Source organism: Schistocerca cancellata, chromosome 2, assembly GCF_023864275.1.
Source record: "Schistocerca cancellata isolate TAMUIC-IGC-003103 chromosome 2, iqSchCanc2.1, whole genome shotgun sequence".
Taxonomy (NCBI): domain Eukaryota; kingdom Metazoa; phylum Arthropoda; class Insecta; order Orthoptera; family Acrididae; genus Schistocerca; species Schistocerca cancellata.
The window spans coordinates 1,043,191,262-1,043,211,100 of NC_064627.1; the positions used below are offsets into that span (position 1 = coordinate 1,043,191,262).

Consider the following 19,839-nt stretch of genomic DNA (forward strand, 5'->3'; position numbering starts at 1 on the left):
CTCCGTAACGCTTTCGCGGTTACTAAATGATCCTGTAACGAAGCGCGCTGTTCTCCGTTGGATCTTCTCTATCTCTTCTGTCAACCCTATCAGATACTGATCCCACACTGGTGAGCAATAGTCAAGCAGTGGGCGAACAAGTGTACTGTAACCTACTTCCTTTGTTTTCGGATTGCATTTCCTTAGGATTCTTCCAATGAATCTCAGTCTGGCATCTGCTTTACCGACGATCAACTTTATATGATCATTCCATTTCAAATCACTCCTAACGCCTACTCCCAGATAATTTATGGAATTAACTGCTTCCAGTTGGTGACCTGCTATATTGTAGCTAAATGATAAGGGATCTTTCTTTCTATGTATTCGCAGCACATACACTTGTCTACATTGAGATTCAATCGTCATTCCCTGCACCATGCGTCAATTCGTTGCAGATCCTCCTGCAATTCAGTACAATTTTCCATTGTTCGCCGGCAGTCCACTACCATAGTAGGCCATCCCGAATGAATGTGGCCTGCTGCGCGTTGCGTGTCTACTCCCATCCCCCCCCCCCCCACTACCCCCAACCCCACCCCTTCCCAAATACCTCCATATTGGACATGCACCAACTATTATCAAATGGTTCAAATGGCTCTGAATTAACTTCCGAGGTCATCAGTCCCCTAGAACTTAGAACTACTTAAACCTAACTAACCTAAGGACACCGCACACATCCATGCCCGAGGCAGGATTCGAAGCTGCGACCGTAGCGGTCGCGCGGTTCCAGACTGAAGCGCCTATAACCGCTCGGCCACTCAGGCCGGCCAACTATTATCGTTGGAAATAACGAACCAAAGGTCAGCCTACCTCAGAGGCCGGAGCCTGAAACGAGACAACAGTTAACACGTCATTTGGTCGGAGACGGGGACGGTTGGAGATGAGTTGAGGGAGGACAGCGGAATGACAAGGCCTCCACAGGCCGCTGAAATGGCGTGCTGGCTATTAACGCGTTAACGGGACGGGCTGGGTAGGTAATGCGCACACGGCCCGTGAGCTCATCAGGCGCTCCGCTAGGTGGCGGGTCGCGTGTACGGCGACGTGAGGGCGACCGCAGGCGCTCGCTCTGGCAGGGGCGCCGCGCGGGGTCAGGGGTCGAGGCCGCGCGTCTCCCGCGACGTGTGGGCCCACACGTGAGCCCTGCCGAGCCTCAGCAGCGTGAGCGGGCACGTGACGCGGGCCTGCCGCCGCTGCTGCTGCTGCCGCCGCCGACACCGTGCGACCGCGACCCCCTCAACTCCCCGCGAGAGGTCTCCTTTCAATGCCTGCAAGTGCTTTGCTAAACGGTATTTCCCCCGTTACGTGCGTGATCACACAGTGGCGAGCCAAAGCATTGTAACCAGTGACCACAGCGAGATTGCCATCCAGCGCCGCGGTCTCTGAGCCAGGGAGACCTTTGATCAGTTAATTCGAGAGATAATAGTTGGTTCACGCCCAATATGGGGTGCTTGGGAAAACTGTAGGCCAGCAGCGAGGAAAGCGTGTAAGTAGAGCAGCAGTGATCGTGGAATGGAAAGTGACTGCAGAACAATGAAACCACGAGTAGATGACCAAGTGCTGGACGTCCACGTCTCGTCAGAGACCATAGAGGTTTCCCCCGTTGGTACAAGCACAAGTGCACCGGACCATTCCGTTCAGCTCACAATGCCGAACATGGGGCTATGCAGCAGACGGTCCCCTCATTTTCTCAGGCTGAACCAACAACACTGTCAACTGAATTCCAGTACCACGGGATCGCTCTGGGTTTGGATCGTGGATCAATCGAAATGTGTCTCCTACATCTATATCTACATGGATACTCTGCAACTCACACACAAGTACCTGGCAGAGAGTTCACTGAACCACCTTCACAATAATTATCTATTATTCCAATCTCGAACAGCATGTAAAAAAAAAAAAAAAACGAGCACCTATACCTTTCGGTGTGATCTCTGATTTCCCTGATTTTATTATGACGACCGTTTGGTCCTATGCATGTTGGCGTCAACAAAATATTTTCGCATTCGGAGGAGAAAGTCGGTGACTGATATTTCGTGAGAAGGTTTCGCCGCAACGAAAAAGGCCTTTGTTTTGATTATGTCCACCCCAAACCCTGCATCATTTCAGCGACACTCTCTGCCCTATTCCGCGATAATACAAAGCGTGCTGCCCTTCTTTGAATTTTCTCGATGTATTCAGTTAATCCTATATGGTAAGCATACCAGACACCGCAGCAGTACTCCAAAAGAGGACGGACAAACGTTATGTAGGCAGTCTCTTTAGTAGGTCTGTTACATTTTCTAAATATGCTGCCAACAAAACGCAGTCTTTGGTTTGGTTTCCCCATAACATTTTAAGTGTGTTCCTTTCAATTTAAGTTGTTCGTAACTGAAATTTCTTGGCATTTTAGTTGAATTTACGGCCTTTCGATGTGACTGATTTATCGTGTAACCGAAGTTTAAGGGATGTGTGTGACCTCACACTTTTCGTTATTTAGGGTCAACTGACAAAATTGCACCACAAAGATATCTTTTCTAAATTGTTCAGCAATTTGTTTCGATCTTCTGATAATTTTACTAGACAATAAACGGCAGCACCGTCTGCAAACAACCTGAAACGGCTGCTCAGATTGTCTCGTAAATCTTTCATATAATAAGGAAAAGCAGAGGGCCTGTAACACTACGCTGCGGAACGCCAGAAATCACTTCTGTTTTATTCCATAGCTTTCCGTCAGTTACTACGAACTGTGATTTCTCTGAGACGTAATCACGAATCCATCACTCACACAGCTGAGACGATATTCCAAAAGTACAGTGTCAAAAGCCTTCTGGAAATCCAGAAATAGAGAATCGATTTGAGATCCCTTGTCAGTAGCACTAGATACTTCGTTGTGTGTAAAGAGCTAGTTGTGTTTGACAAGAATGATGTTTTCTAAATTCGCGTTGACTGTGTGTCAATAGACCGTTCTCGTTCGAACAAAATATATGTTCCAAAATCTTGCTGCATATCTACGTTAATCATATGGGCCTGTAATATAATGGATGTCACCTATCGCTTACTTGAATATTGGTGTGACATGGTCGGGTGAATGACCTTTCTTGCTATATCAAGTGGATGGTCGTGTCCGGGTAGTCCGTCATCCAGGTGAAAGGCTACTCGAAACATGCACCGCATCACGTATACAGTCCTTTGTGGTCCGTACTGTGCTATGGAGCTGGAGAGAGAGAGAGGGGTGGGGGGAGGGCGTGTATTCATCTGGGCTTTCATGGGGAACCTTTGGTAGTAATGGAAGTTGCTCACATATTAGGACTACTAAAGTATTATTGCAGAGCATCTGCACCCCTTCATGACTGATGCCTACCTTTACGCCAATGGCACCTTCCAGCAAGATATTTGTATACATTACAAGTCAGATTCGAGCTACGGTGGGTTGAGGACCATGATAGTGAACTCACACAGATGCCTTTACCATCAAATTCACCTCATCTGAACTCGGTGGAACACACTTGGCGACGCTATCTGGTGCCTACTGCAGGGCTCGACATTATATTGAAGAGTGACGGATTTATAAACCTTTTGCAGCGGTATATATTTCTGCATTGAAATCTACTTTTAGCAACTGACGCTGCAAATACCGCAACAAAGTTATCTATTATTTTTACTATTTGGTATTAGACGTAGAATAAATTAATATCTGAATTCTCTGTTCATGAACGGCATCTGTTCCTCGCTGCCGTATCCGCTAAAGAGCCACACGGAGTGCAAGAAAGTGCAACATGCAATTAAACAGGTGGTTATGCGGACTTAGCTTGTTAGCGTAGGTGCACATTTTTGTTCATAGTTGTAATTCAGCACCTGAAGAGCATTTTACCACAGATAAAAAGTCACGTCAGCTGCAGAAAAACTCTTTATTTGGTGCATTTTACCAGTATCAATGTTACAAACTGTCATAGACTCAAATCACTGGTAAACCACCGTCAAAATAAAACTCCCAAGGTAGTGTCTTTTGTTACACGATCAGTAAACACGGCGACATTGCAAAAAAATGCGATGTGCCTATTTGTTGATTCAGTAACAAAGGGCACTACCGTTCGAATCCTATTCTGACATCGGCTTACTAATAATTTGAGTCTATTTCACCTCTGAAGATGACAGTTTGAACCGCTGAAACCGTTAAAGTGAACCAAAAAAGGGTTTCTGGGCAGCTGACGAGTAATTTTTTATCTTTGCTCAACACATGTACATGTGTTCAGGTACGATCGCATAACAGCATCTGTTGTGAATATCTTGCGCGACTCACATCATGTAACTATTTAGGAATAAAACTGAAAAGCCACACGAAATGGCTCCATTACGTATGATCAGTATTAGGGAAGACCAATGGAATATAAGTTGTTAGAAGTCCGGAAAATGCGGTAGATCTGTAATGGTAAACGCATACGACACGCAATTGCGACCAATTGTAAAGCATTATTAGAGAATTTGTAGTCTTTATGAAGCATGCATGACAAGAGGCACGGAACACATTGAGAGGCGTAATTCCCAGAAAAACCTGTTGGATAAATTTAGAGAACCGTTATATGAATATAACTGTGTCATCATTATTCCGCCAGCATGTCAGCAGCTGACTGAGAGTTAAGTTCTAGGAGAAGGGGGAGGGAGCTCAGTTTTTTACTTTGCCTTCCTTCTCTTTCTCTCCCCCCCTCCCCCCCCCCCCCCCCCCCCACGTCCACCCCCACCGCCATCTAATGCAACTTGTTGTCACCATTACTTTTAAACCGACACCGCAGAAGACCAGGATTTTAATAATAATGACCACAGAATATACAAAATGTTCATGTACATCTCTCCTCCTGTTTTGCTTTACTCTGCTTCCTGTGTTTTGCTGGCTCTGCTTGACGACTCACGTAACGTGTCGAGTTTGTTGCCGTCAGCTGGTATCCTCACAGTCTGTGAACCGACGCCTTTTCCTGGCTCGAATGTTCTCTGCAGCAGGTAAAGACGCATGTGCGTCCACATACGAAAACTCTTAGCCAAGCGACTGAGAACTAACCTGCGTTAATCAGAGCTGGTAATTTTCTCGAATTCCTTGCCATTTTCGGGAGTCTTAATTTTCGTGTTACTTTACTTTTCTAAAGTTAGCTGAGCAATATTCTTGAAGAAATAAGAAACAGCCAGCCCGATGCAAAACTGATGGTTTATTTAAACCCCTTGACCTTGGTTACAACGTACACAAAAACTACTTCTTCAGAAGGAAATAGTGGCAACCCGTTTTGGAAATTTCCTACGGAATGTCCATATACACTCCTGGAAATTGAAATAAGAACACCGTGAATTCATTGTCCCAGGATGGGGAAACTTTATTGACACATTCCTGGGGTCAGATACATCGCATGATCACACTGACAGAACCACAGGCACATAGACACAGGCAACAGAGCATGCACAATGTCGGCACTAGTACAGTGTATATCCACCTTTCGCAGCAATGCAGGCTGCTATTCTCCCATGGAGACGATCGTAGAGATGCTGGATGTAGTCCTGTGGAACGGCTTGCCATGCCATTTCCACCTGGCGCCTCAGTTGGACCAGCGTTCGTGCTGGACGTGCAGACCGCGTGAGACGACGCTTCATCCAGTCCCAAACATGCTCAATGGGGGACAGATCCGGAGATCTTACTGGCCAGGGTAGTTGACTTACACCTTCTAGAGCACGTTGGGTGGCACGGGATACATGCGGAAGTGCATTGTCCTGTTGGAACAGCAAGTTCCCTTGCCGGTCTAGGAATGGTAGAACGATGGGTTTGATGACGGTTTGGATGTACCGTTCACTATTCAGTGTCCCCTCGACGATCACCAGTGGTGTACAGCCAGTGTAGAAGATCGCTCCCCACACCATGATGCCGGGTGTTGGCCCTGTGTACCTCGGTCGTATGCAGTCCCGATTGTGGCGCTCACCTGCACGGCGCCAAACATGCATACGACCATCATTGGCACCAAGGCAGAAGCGACTCTCATCGCTGAAGACGACACGTCTCCATTCGTCCCTCCATTCACGCCTGTCGCGACACCACTGGAGGCGGGCTGCACGATGTTGGGGCGTGAGCGCAAGACGGCCTAACGGTGTGCGGGACCGTAGCCCAGCTTCATGGAGACGGTTGCGAATGGTCCTCGCCGATACCCCAGGAGCAACAGTGTCCCTAATTTGCTGGGAAGTGGCGGTGCGGTCCCCTACGGCACTGCGTAGGATCCTACGGTCTTGGCGTGCATCCGTGCGTCGCTGCGATCCGGTCCCAGGTCGACGGGCACGTGCACCTTCCGCCGACCACTGGCGATAACATCGATGTACTGTGGAGACCTCACGCCCCACGTGTTGAGCAATTCGGCGGTACGTCCACCCGGCCTCCCGCATGCCCACTATACGCCCTCGCTCAAAGTCCGTCAACTGCACATACGGTTCACGTCCACGCTGTCGCGGCATGCTACCAGTGTTAAAGACTGCGATGGAGCTCCGTACGCCACGGCAAACTGGCTGACACTGACGGCGGCGGTGCACAAATGCTGCGCAGCTAGCGCCATTCGACGGCCAACACCGCGGTTCCTGGTGTGTCCGCTGTGCCGTGCGTGTGATCATTGCTTGTACAGCCCTCTCGCAGTGTCCGGAGCAAGTATGGTGGGTCTGACACAACGGTGTCAATGTGTTCTTTTTTCCATTTCCAGGAGTGTATGTAGAATCAGCCTTTGAGACCTGCGCAGGGATAAATTTTAAATTTGTTACATTGCTGGAGTAGCAACCGTAAGATGGAATCTTTTAATATTTTTGCCTGTCCAGGTCTCAAAGGCTGTTTATACATACATGGACATTTCGTTGAAAATTCTCAGAACGGGTTGTCATTATTTCCTTCTGAAGAAGACGTTTTTGCAAACGTTGAAACCATGTTCAAGGGGTTTAAGCAGACCTTCCATTTCGCAACTGATTGGCTGTTTATTATTTCTTCAAGAAGATTTCATCTTATGCTTCCTGCTCCAGCCATGTACAAAATTTTAAAATTTTAGCTGAAAAACTTGAGAACTAATACATGAAAAAATATGAACACTATCAGTAAAATTTTCTTGGCGTTGGGGGGGGAGTGAGGGGGAGGGGGCGTCTTGACATCCATGATCGGTCCCGCCCCTCTGCTCTACCAATTTTATCCGCGTCTGTACCGACATATGCGTCGCGTACCGATCACAGAATAAGGTGAGAGAGGTTGGGTGACGTACAGAGGGATACAGGCCGTCGTTTCCTTCTGGCTCAGCGAGTGAATGTAATAGGAAAGAAAACTGATAACATTAATACAATGTACCCTCTATCATGCACTGTGCTGTCGATTGCTAAGGATTCATGGTGAAGAAGAAGAAGAAGAAGAAGATCTTGTAGTTAAGAACAGAACTGCTGAAGCTAAAATCTTACGGACTGTTACACCGCGTCATAATACTTCTATACAATCGACGTTTCGACCCCTCTCTTCGGATCTTCTTCAGGATCTTGTAATGTCCACTGTTCACTAAACACTTAGTGTTCATCCAGTCGTGGACACGACAAGATCCTGGAGAAAATCTCAGCAGCGGAGTCGAAATGTCCATCATATAGAAGAAATATGACGCGGTCCAACAATACAGAAGATTGTACCTTCACTGACAACGACCACTAAAGTCTACGCACTTACGTAAAACAGAATTGCCGTCAGCCTCGTGTAGCTGTCCACATTCCTAGAAGTAGTTTTTTACCCTAAGTCTGTTTTTGCGATTGAAGAGCACAGTAGTAGTTCTCTTGCAGCTGTTCACACTCCTGCAGACACCTTTTTTCTTCCATTCGGCTGTAACGGCTGCATCCGGCAGTTGTAATCCGCGGGACTTTCCGCTCGGCTAAGCTGTGCGCTCTGCCAGAGCGGCTCTCGCTGTCCTTGACACTGTCTGTGAGCGCGGGTCCCGTGACCCAGCGTAGCGCAGGTCGGCCGCGCCACCACCGCTACCTCTTGTCCCGTTTCTCACGGGCTCTTAAGGGGAGGCATTCTGCGCACGGAGCGCTCGGGAGCACAGCATGGCAGTAGGTCTCACTGGTAGTGCATCAAAAATGAACACAGGCGAAGACACCTTACATGGCTTCGTATGTGCTGCTCCACCTTCCTAGCAAGCACAGTGTTCTCCTCCTCGGCCCATCGGGACCATCCGACCGCCGTGTCATCCTCAGATGAGGATGCGGATAGGAGGGGCGTGTGGTTAGCACACCGCTCTCCCGGTCGTTATGGTGGTTTTCTTTGATCGGAGCCGCTACTATTCGGTCGAGTAACTCCTCAATTGGCATACGAGGCTGAGTGCACCCCGAAAAATGACAACAGCGCATGGCGGTCCCGATGGTCACCCATCCAAGTGCCGGCCACGCCCGACAGCGCTTAACTTCGGTGATCTGACGAGAACCGGTGTATCCACTGCGGCAAGGCCGTTGCGCAGTTAGAATAAGGCTTCCTTAAAACATTCCGTGCATTACGGTCTGAAGATAAACTGAACCAGAACATTATGAACACCTAATAGCGGGTATGTCCACCTCTGGCACGGGTAACAGCGGCGACAAGTCGTGGTATGGAAGCAGTGAGGCCTTTGTAGGTCGCTGAGGGAGTTCGCACCACATCTGCACATTCAAGTCACCTAATTCTCTGAAATTCCGAGGAGTGGGGGCCATGAGCTCTGGCTCCACATTCAGTCACATCCCAGATGTTTCAGATCAGGCGAGCTGGGAGACCAGCAAATCAACTGGAACTGGCCACAGTTTTCCTCAAACCATTCCATCAGACTCCTGGCCTTGTAACATGGCACGTTTTCTTGTCGAAAAATGCCACCGCGTCGGGAAACATGATCGTCATGAAGGGGCGTATGTGGTCTGCTACCGTGTAGGATTCTCCTTGGCCGTCATGGTGCCTTGCACGAGCTGCACTGCACCCATGATGTCCACGTCAATGTTCCCCAGAGCATAATGGAGACGCAACCAGTTTATCTCCGTCCCGCAGTACAGCTGTTAAGGAGCTGTTGCCCTGGAAGGCGACAGGATCGCGCGCACTCATCGGCATGATGAACAAGATATAGGGATTCATCAGACCATGCAACGCTCTGCCACTGTGCCATCGTCCAGTGCCGTTGGTCACGTGCACACTTCGGACGTAGCTGCCGATGTCTTGGAGTTAACATTGGCACATGCATGGGTCGTCAGCTGCGGACGTCCATACTAGGAGTGTTCGGTGCACTGTGTGTTCAGACACATTTGTACTCCGCCCGGCTTCAAAGTTTGATGTTATTTCCTCCACAATTCGCCACCTGTCCTGTTTTATCTGTCTGCCCAGCCTACGACGTCCGACATATGAAATGAGGGGTGGCCGCCCAACCCCGCGGCGTCTGGACATGTTTCATCTTGCTTCTCCACATGCTGAAGGCACTCACCACAGCACTTCTAGAGCAGCCGACAAATCGCGCAGTTTCTGAAATGCTCGTGCCGAGCCTCCGAGCCATCAAAATCTTCCCTCGGTGAACCTCAAATACAGTCCTGGAAATGGAAAAAAGAACACATTGACACCGGTGTGTCAGACCCACCATACTTGCTCCGGACACTGCGAGAGGGCTGTACAAGCAATGATCACACGCACGGCACAGCGGACACACCAGGAACCGCGGTGTTGGCCGTCGAATGGCGCTAGCTGCGCAGCATTTGTGCACCGCCGCCGTCAGTGTCAGCCAGTTTGCCGTGGCATACGGAGCTCCATCGCAGTCTTTAACACTGGTAGCATGCCGCGACAGCGTGGACGTGAACCGTATGTGCAGTTGACGGACTTTGAGCGAGGGCGTATAGTGGGCATGCGGGAGGCCGGGTGGACGTATCGCCGAATTGCTCAACACGTGGGGCGTGAGGTCTCCACAGTACATCGATGTTGTCGCCAGTGGTTGGCGGAAGGTGCACGTGCCCGTCGACCTGGGACCGGACCGCAGCGACGCACGGATGCACGCCAAGACCGTAGGATCCTACGCAGTGCCGTAGGGGACCGCACCGCCACTTCCCAGCAAATTAGGGACACTGTTGTCCCTAGGGTATCGGCGAGGACCATTCGCAACCGTCTCCATGAAGCTGGGCTACGGTCCCGCACACCGTTAGGCCGTCTTCCGCTCACGCCCCAACATCGTGCAGCCCGCCTCCAGTGGTGTCGCGACAGGCGTGAATGGAGGGACGAATGGAGACGTGTCGTCTTCAGCGATGAGAGTCGCTTCTGCCTTGGTGCCAATGATGGTCGTATGCGTGTTTGGCGCCGTGCAGGTGAGCGCCACAATCAGGACTGCATACGACCGAGGCACACAGGGCCAACACCCGGCATCATGGTGTGGGGAGCGATCTCCTACACTGGCCGTACACCACTGGTGATCGTCGAGGGGACACTGAATAGTGCACGGTACATCCAAACCGTCATCGAACCCATCGTTCTACCATTCCTAGACCGGCAAGGGAACTTGCTGTTCCAACAGGACAATGCACGTCCGCATGTATCCCGTGCCACCCAACGTGCTCTAGAAGGTGTAAGTCAACTACCCTGGCCAGCAAGATCTCCGGATCTGTCCCCCATTGAGCATGTTTGGGACTGGATGAAGCGTCGTCTCACGCGGTCTGCACGTCCAGCACGAACGCTGGTCCAACTGAGGCGCCAGGTGGAAATGGCATGGCAAGCCGTTCCACAGGACTACATCCAGCATCTCTACGATCGTCTCCATGGGAGAATAGCAGCCTGCATTGCTGCGAAAGGTGGATATACACTGTACTAGTGCCGACATTGTGCATGCTCTGTTGCCTGTGTCTATGTGCCTGTGGTTCTGTCAGTGTGATCCTGTGATGTATCTGACCCCAGGAATGTGTCAATAAAGTTTCCCCTTCCTGGGACAATGAATTCACGGTGTTCTTATTTCAATTTCCAGGAGTGTAGATCGCGGGCCTTCCCCTTTCTACGCACGGACAACACACTCACTGATACTACAAGCACCGTGCGTGTGTCTGCCTAGCAGGCATTCCTCGCCAGGTGATGCTGCAATCGCGTGGACGGGTTTATGCTGATAGTAGGTCGGTGGTCATAGCGTTCTGGCTGATCAGTGTATATGCTTCCATGGCTTCTTATACTTTTTTTTTTTTTTAATATCCAGCCAGCTTCCATTAGGTTGTAGTCTCTGTTTCTTATAATGTTTTCAAATTCAGCAGAGACCTCCCTTGGTCCATCCATCATCCGCATGAGTTGCCATCCGTCCCTACTTCGGAGCTTCCGTGGCGTCGTGCTAAGTAACACTCCTGGCAGCACTCTGAATCCACACACTCTCGCCTACCACTGTGGCCGAGCGTTCTAGGCGCTTCAGTCCGGAGCCGTGCTGCTGCTACGCTCGCAGGTTTCTAATCCTGCCTCGGGCATGGATGTGTGTGATGTCCTTAGGTTAGTTAGGCTGAAGTAGTTGCAACAGGAATGTGATGTGCTATTCCATCACGAGAATCTCGCCTCTACACCCCCCGTGAAACTAGGCGTGCTCTATAATACGTGCGGCAACTTCTCTGGCCAGCAGCATCGATAGACCTGTCTCCAACTGCGAGGGACACGATGGGATGACAAGTGAGTCGAAAAACAGAGATACGCGAACAGATGAAGCAGATTTGGAATAACGCATCCAAATACAGTAGTCTTCACCTTAATGATCAACCGCATGGCAGAGACAGCGGCTGCATTTCAGACGATGGAGGCTACGCTGCTAATAAGAGTGTTTCAGCGTCAGTCTGTAACTCGTACCTCGGAACCGCTTGAGCTACTGATCTGTAGATGTAATCATTCCGTGTAATGCTTATGTATTGTCTCTACAGAAAGGGAACTGTTGAATGAATTAGAAAACTCTCAATGAGTGTTCTGTTTTTTTTCCGGCATTGTAGTGTAGAGATTTCGTAATAAATTAATACCACTTTACTACTCACTATTTATCACACGTTCTGGCTGGATTCAGACTGTCATTGTTATTAACTTGTTATACGATTGTACAGTTTCGGTAATAGGCAATGATCAAGCACCTAATATAGAAGTATCATATACACAATATATTAGCAACATTTAAGAACTAGACACAAAGTATGTCAGATATCAAGATACGCTAGGAAAATTGTAACTTTAGTTACTTGTATATTTAATTAGCGTTCATCATCGTTATTCTTATCAGTATATGTAATTGTCATAAAATTGCCAATGTCAGCTCAGTTACTATTGGAGCAAGTCACTCTGAACAGTTGTTGCAAAGATTGTATACTGATCTTATTCTAATTGTAGACAATAAACGAAGCTGATGCATTGAACGCACGGGTGTTATTGTGTCATATGGACACAAAAGTAGTAAGATCAAGTGAATTAAAATAAAGTCAATGTGTACAGTTTATCATTTATATATAAAAACGAGTAGAACTGGGCCTTTTATAGGCGTGTAATGAAAAAGAATGAACGTTATGGAATTATATCAAGACTGTCATGATTTATTACATGGTTGTATAATCTTCTATGTATTAAGGCTCTGCATGTTTATGATTATGGCGATTACTTTGGTTTCTGTGACTCTGTGACGTTACGACGCAGAACTGGCGCAAAACTGGCTACAAATTTTCCACTGTTTACTTCTTTTTGTTCATTTAAAACTCTGACTAGTCTTTTTACATGGATATAAATTTCAATTCCTTTCATTACGTCCGTGACTTCACCTTTCTGTATTTTACGTAGGATCTGTAGTGAAGTATTTGTTGTATCCTCGTTAGCTGTGCTTTTATGTCGTCTCGTTGTGTCTGTAGAGTTGTACCTTGGGAAGTTAGGAGAGGATGTTGGTTGGTGGCGGGTATCCCCGTTCTGTAACATAAACTGCACGCAATTAATAACTGGGTTCTTTATTCATAAACAAAGAGCTTAAGTTTCCATGTCCTGTGGTGCAGGCTCTCTTCTGTATAGTCCACGCTACAGGGGCTCCATCTCGGTGGCAAACTGCAACTCCACGGCGTACAGACTCGAACTGGCGTAACAGGCTCGAACTAACAGGCTATCTAACTGGACCCTAAATACTGGCGGCCGAGAGGGCCTTGGCGGTACGTTTCCAGCGAGTCTTGTCGTTGGCCTCTATCGATACTCTCGAACCTCTATGCTGCATGGTGTGCTGGCGCCAGCGTACGCCAGCACAATATTAATATTACGTATTTTGTAGTTGGCGTCTTTCATGTGTACAGCAAAGGTGGAACTGATACGTCAGTCCGTCTGGCGTAGCAAGTACAGGAGTTCGGTTTCCGAAGATGTATACCGAGCGAGGTGGCGCAATGGTTTAGCACGCCGGACTCGCATTCGGAAGAAAGATGCTTCAAACCCGCGTCCGGCCATCCTTAGGTTTTCCGTGATGTTCCTAAATCACTTCAGGCAAATGACGGGATGGTTCCTCTGAACGGGACCGGCCGACTTCCTTTCCCGTCCTTTCCTAATCCGATGGGACCGATCTCGCCGTTTGGTCCCCTCCCCCAAATCAACCAACCAACTGTAGATACACTTTTCTGGGTAACGTGGGGGTATGGGGTCTATATGGGAGGGGAGGACGGTCCTTGCTGCCCTCCCTTCCCCCTCTCCGTGTCCTCCCTTGGCATGCAAGTAGCTGTGTAACTTTGAAAGGTATAAAACGACAATGTGTCCCATCCATTAAAATCGTAAAATCAGTGAGCAGCGAGGCAATCAACTCCGCAGCGCGTCACGAATATGTGGAGGCACTACGATATTGTTTGGCGTTTTCCTTTCGTCAATCAATAGTCCCGTGATATGATAAAATGATGCATCCTGGTGGCTTAGTTTCTAGAGCTGCCTGGGCTGCCCGCGTTCGCTGTGCCCTGGCGAATTTCGCAACGAGGCCCTGTACACCCGCCGCCATCAAGCCCACCAGCTACAGTTAGGACACAGCAGTCATTCTTGGCAGCCCACTCAACGATCGCGACTGCACCTAAATTAGCCTCGAGTACTTCGCCAGCGACGTAATTGGTGGTGGCGAACGGAGCTTTAGCCGTGAAGCTGTGTAATGTCTCCACTGGTCGTCAGCTAATGCGCAAGCAGCGGTATACGAGTTTTGGTGGTCGTACGGGCGACACTCGCGTATTCCGCGTCATACGTTAAAGGCCATTTTCTTTTACGCGCTCTGTGTGTGCTGTTTTGCCGTGGTAACCGTTATTTTACTTTAAATACATGTCCGTTAAAGCTCATCACGGCAGTTCATGAGACGAAATTAGTTTCCTGCAGCCTACTTATAGCGGACTGGTGATTTTCAGGCACTGAACTGCGGACCACGAAATTCGCTTGTCTGTTCGCGGTCTCCGGACAACGAAATTTTCATGTCTGTTCTATACAACGCACAATACGCCAGTGAAACATCTTCAGTGTCGTTATAATGATTGAGAACTATTTGAATTTAGCTGATGAGGCACTACATTTCACATCGACGCTAGAACCGTGACGTTTTTAGCGACAGATCTTTGCCGGTCTTGTGGAGAAGGTTGTGCTGGTGGCTGTATGGGCAGGAATGTCCCTGGCAAGTGTGACAGGACCGTTCCTATTTTCTATATACATAAATAATTTGGCGGACAGGATGGGCAGCAATCTGCGGTTGTTTGTGATGATGCTTTGGTGTACGAAAAGGTGTTGTTATTGATTGGCTGTAGGTTGATACAAGATGTCCTAGACAAAATTTCTAGTTGATGTGATGAATGGTAGCTAGCGCTAAATGTAGAAGAATGTACTTGTAAGTTAATGCGGATGAGTAGGAAAAACAAACCCATAATGTTTGGATACAGCATTGGTAATGTCCTGCCTGACACAGTCATGTCGTCTAAGTATCTGGGCGTAACGTGGCAAAGCGATATGAAGTGGAACGAGCATGTAACGCTTATGGTAGGGAATAAAATGATAATTAAATCACGACCCTAAGCTGTCGACAGGCGTTGATATACATCAACGGGGACAGTTAAAAATGTGTGCCCCAATCGGGACTCGAACCCGGGATCTCCTGCTTACATGGCAGGCACTCTATCCATCTGAGCCACCGAAGGCACAGAGGATAGTGCGACTGCACGAATTTATACCTTGAACGCTCCGCGTGACACCAACATTCCCAACTTAAGGGCCACACACTACATTCGTAGTGTCCCTGCCAATTACATTCATTACTCGCGGCAGACAACCTTACCGAGTCCCGTAAGAGTTCGGAATATTTAAACAGATACCGTCTTCATATAGTTAAGGCTAACCGGCCATTGACCTTCTTCTTCTGTGCTGGATGCACACGCATTGCCCGAACTCTTACGGGACTCGGTAAGATTGTCTGCCGTGAGTAATGAGTGTAATGGGCAGACGCACAACGAACGTAGTGTGTGGACATTAAGTTGGGAATTGGGTGTCACGGGGAGCGTGCAAGGGATAAATTCCTGCAGTCGCACTATCCTCTGTGCCCTCGGTGGCTCAGATGGATAGAGCGTCTGCCATGTAAGCAGGATATCCCGGGTTCGAGTCCCGGTCAGAACACACATTTTCAACTGTCCCCATTGATGTATATCAACGCCTGTCGACAGCTTAGGGTCGTGATTTAATTATCATTTCATTCTAGGAGAGCTGCATGGTCACTGATGGTATCTGTTCTTTCGGACATGGGCGCTGCTCGAGTGTTTGGGATCCGTACCACGTCGGGTTGAAGGGAGATGTCGAAGTAAATCAGAGGCGGGCTGCTAGATTTGTTACCAGAAAGTTCGAACAAAACGTAAAAGTGTTACGGAGATGCTTCGGAAACTCAAATGGGAATCCCTGGAGAGAAGGCGACGTTCTTTTCAAGGAACAGTACAGAGAAAACTTAGAGAACCGGCATTTCGATGCTGACTGCAGAAAGATTCTACGTCTCCAACATACATTTCGCGTAACGACCACGTAGATAAGAATCGAGAAATTAGCGCTCTTACGAAGGCATACAGGCAATCGTTCTTCCCTCGCTCGATTTGCGAGTGGAGCGGGAAAGGGAATGGCTAGTAGTGGTACGGGGCGCCCTCCGCCATGCACCGCGCGGTGGACTGCGGAGTATCGATGTAGCTGTAGGTACCGGTATTCACGAGAAAATCGAGATTCCCACCGGTCATCGTTACACCGCACATCGAGTTAAGCAAAATTACCATTGTTTGCACTAAGATGTCTAAAGTACGTATCAATAACACGTCTTAAGCATACCATTGGCTTTGGCGTACGGGAGACGTGCAGCGACTTTATTAGAGTAAAAGAAATTATCATTGCTCATGCCAAACTCTTTTCGCTGTCAATACAGCTCTTGATTCCGAAAGATATGGCTACAGGAACCAGATAAGAAACCAGAGTAACGGCCATGATGCCATTGGCAACTACTCCGTCCAGCAAAACCAGAACATCAAATCAAGCAGCTGGTTCAGACTGGATGTCTTTCTTTTTTTCTTAATTATTTTCTCAATCTTGCCTTTTCTTCGGCGACTGCTCATAAACTTAATATCACCTACCGTTATAGTGGAGAGCAACATCGCCACAGTGCATCGACATTACTAGTTATTGCGTGACGCGTGTAGAGAATAGTTTCGTGAATAATTTTTTTTAATTGAGCACAGATAAACTACATGGCTGTTATTTCCTGTATACTGAAATGAGTTTCTTAAAAACTTTTTATAAAAATATTAACTTTCAAAGCTATATATTTAACATGTTTTAGGTTGCAAAATGTGTCCTTACACATGACGAGAAAGCTTTGGTGGGGGAGGAGCTGGTCGGTTTTAGTGACGTCACACTGTGCAATGTCGCGTTCCACAGCATTCCATAGTGTGGAAGACTGAATAAGACAAGTCGCGTTTTTACTTTGTGAGATGCAAGATTACATCCTACGTCACAAGCGGAATTTGAGAGACGTCAAACTGGATTTCGTAGTTTTCAGTTCAAGCCTATACTATTGCTTACGTCCCATTAATATATTATGTTTCAAGGCATCAGCACACTGAGGAATTCTTGAAAAAGCGTCGTTACTGGCACAGTGTGTAATGGTAAAATGTTGGGAAACCTAATAGTGGTGCTTAAGGGGTTTTCATATTTTGTTGGTTTCGTATGACAACTTGCATGTTGTAAAAGTATGCCGTTTCAAGGCTGAATATCAATCGAAAACAATTTTTTCTTGTTTCAAATTATTATAATTAAATTTCCTTTAATAACAAATCAACTTTTAAATATTTCAGATCGTAACATAAAAGACATGGTTGCTTGCAAGTTCAGGGCAGTGTAATGGATAGAGGTGCGGTGTTACAAAGTGGAGTTAAAGTGTTGGTGGTTCGCACCCTGGTGTATCAAAAAAATATTTTATTCACATTCGTCTTTTCTAAAAGATTCTGGAACCTACTTATAAATAAATAGAAATACGATCTGTAATACTTGGTGTTACGTAAATATAAGTGTCTTCTCTCTCTGGAGTGTGTGTGTTTGATTTTGTGAACATGCCAAGGAACATGAACCAACGAAAAGCAACATTGGTCACTGTGTCACCAACTGATTCGATGGCGATTCAGTATTTATTTATTCGTCAAAAACAAAAGTGTAAGATTTTGAGATAATAAATTCGTTGTACACTCTTGCCTCAAGAATAGCATATCACATGTTTTAAAAGTTCTGCTACTACGTAACAGCAGTTATCTAGTATAAATGATGAAATAATTTTTATCTTAAGCAGAAGACTATTGTAAATTTCTATCGAACTATTTCTAATGGGACTTTTACAAGCTGCCATCTTTAGTGTATGGACATGGAACTTTCCTCTTTGCATTATAACATGTTCATGGATACTGAATTTTTTTATTTATGTATACTACAGACAGAACAACACGACTAGCATATCGACCATGTGCGTTTTAATACAGCTAATGCAGGAATTTTATACTGCCTGTTTCCGAAAACAAAAACTGTTTGATTTGTGAGCATGATAGGGCGGCCAACTGCCGCAGGAGAGCGTTACAGTCGCAAATCATGAAGATGAGCACGTTCTGTATGAAACACAAACTAGTTTCTAAAGCGTACAGCAACCATGATGTGAACGACCTGTGGCGTCCTTAACGACGAGAAACACGTTCCGTTTGAGGACGTGCAAGGTTTAATGCCTTCATACGACACTTTACACAGTTATGTGTCTCAGCACACTAAAACTTTTAACTAAATAATTTATACAAAATACAGTTTTCTCTGTCTGTAATCACTGTTTCATTATCCCAAAATTACCGGTTTCGTGCAATATCGTTCAGCTGCACTTCATGTTACAGAGTAACCAGTCTTAACGGAAACACTATCAGTTTCACGGTCATATACTAGTGTATGACCACGAGCCTGGTAGTGTTTATCTGTAACTACGAGAATGGTGTAACGAAGGGCGACGTTGCACGAAACTGGTAATTCTGAAATAATGAAGTAGCGACCTACAGACAGAAAATAAGTGATTTTTCCAGATATACTGACCAGTACGTTTTATTGTTATCAATAAACTAGCGGTACTCGGTCGCGCTTTGGTGTGTCTCGGTGTATTTAAACTGAAAATAACGAAAAGAGAAAGCACACGTCTCTGATATGTTTGGGAATTGGCTCCTCCCCACTGTCTCTGTCCATCTCTCCCTCTCCCTGTCCTTGTCCATCTCCTGCTTCACTCTCTCTTTGTCCATCACTTGCTCCCCCTCCCTCTGTCAATCCCTTCCTTCCTTTCTTTCTGTCCATCTCCCCGCAACCCTCTCTCTATCTATCCTCTCCAGCGCACTCTATCTCCCCATCTTTGAGGAGTCCATCTCCTCCTTACCGTTTCCTACGTCCATTTCCTCCCCCTCGCTCCCTTTGGTCATGAGCCTTTTTATTGTTAATGCTAATTCAGATTCTGTACTAGTATTCCAATCATAAATCAATAAGCCATAAATATAGCTTTCCTGTTTGCTAACTGTTTCACTACTATATATATATATTAAAAGGTATATAATCTATATGTGTCTAAAAGTTTGTTACGGTAAAGTGTAAAAATTTGAAGTATATCGGAAAGGTACATTTTGAGATTTTTGGTAGCAATGTTTCCAGTTTATATATTATACGTATTAAATATCAACATACATTAAAGAATTAGTTATCGAGAAACACGCCCGTATTAGAATTCAACGTTGTGTTCAAAGCAATCGGTCAATAACTTTCGGAAATTAGAGGTTTTGAAGAAACGAACATTTACATTTTTATTAATTTATTCTGGCTATTACTATAGCCTGTTTTAAATGGGGTTCCTGTGAATTTGTGAAGGAGATAAAAAGGATTTCGGATGGACGGACTTTAGCTACAGAGAGTTCCTTGATCGTGTCAACAGCATGTCCTTTGTTGATGCAGCTGCAAAGAGTGGCAACACTAAGAAATGTTACACCTAAAAGTGGCAAGAAATGTGGGCATAAGCTTGCTCTCCAGCGCCCCTAGTTTCACTAAGGCTCGAGAAACTGCGTCGTTAACTGCCAATTTACGAGGCAGTTTAGCTTTAGTTCACAAGAAACAGTTAAACGTTTATTTGTTTCTATTTGTTGGATTACATACTAGCATACGGATGAAGAGTTGCAATTTTTATCGAGAATCTTACACAAACAGCACATTTTTTTTCTAGTTTCACTGGCTAAGTTCCTTTATACTTGGATACGTTCCACGTGTCACTGTTTGATATCGGTAACCAA

General features: G+C 46.7%; 2 protein-coding genes and 1 pseudogene across 2 annotated transcripts in view; 1 reads left to right on the forward strand and 2 right to left on the reverse strand.

Annotated features, from left to right (window-relative positions):
* LOC126163022 (rab3 GTPase-activating protein catalytic subunit) overlaps positions 1-19,839 on the reverse strand; it is a 477,254-nt gene that overhangs the window by 134,414 nt on the left and 323,001 nt on the right. The gene's annotated exons all lie outside the window — the stretch shown is intronic.
* The window catches only part of LOC126163023 (TLR4 interactor with leucine rich repeats), a 318,353-nt gene that overhangs the window by 53,141 nt on the left and 245,373 nt on the right, over positions 1-19,839 (forward strand). The window lies entirely within an intron of this gene.
* Positions 8,387-8,504, reverse strand: LOC126163440 (5S ribosomal RNA; annotated as a pseudogene).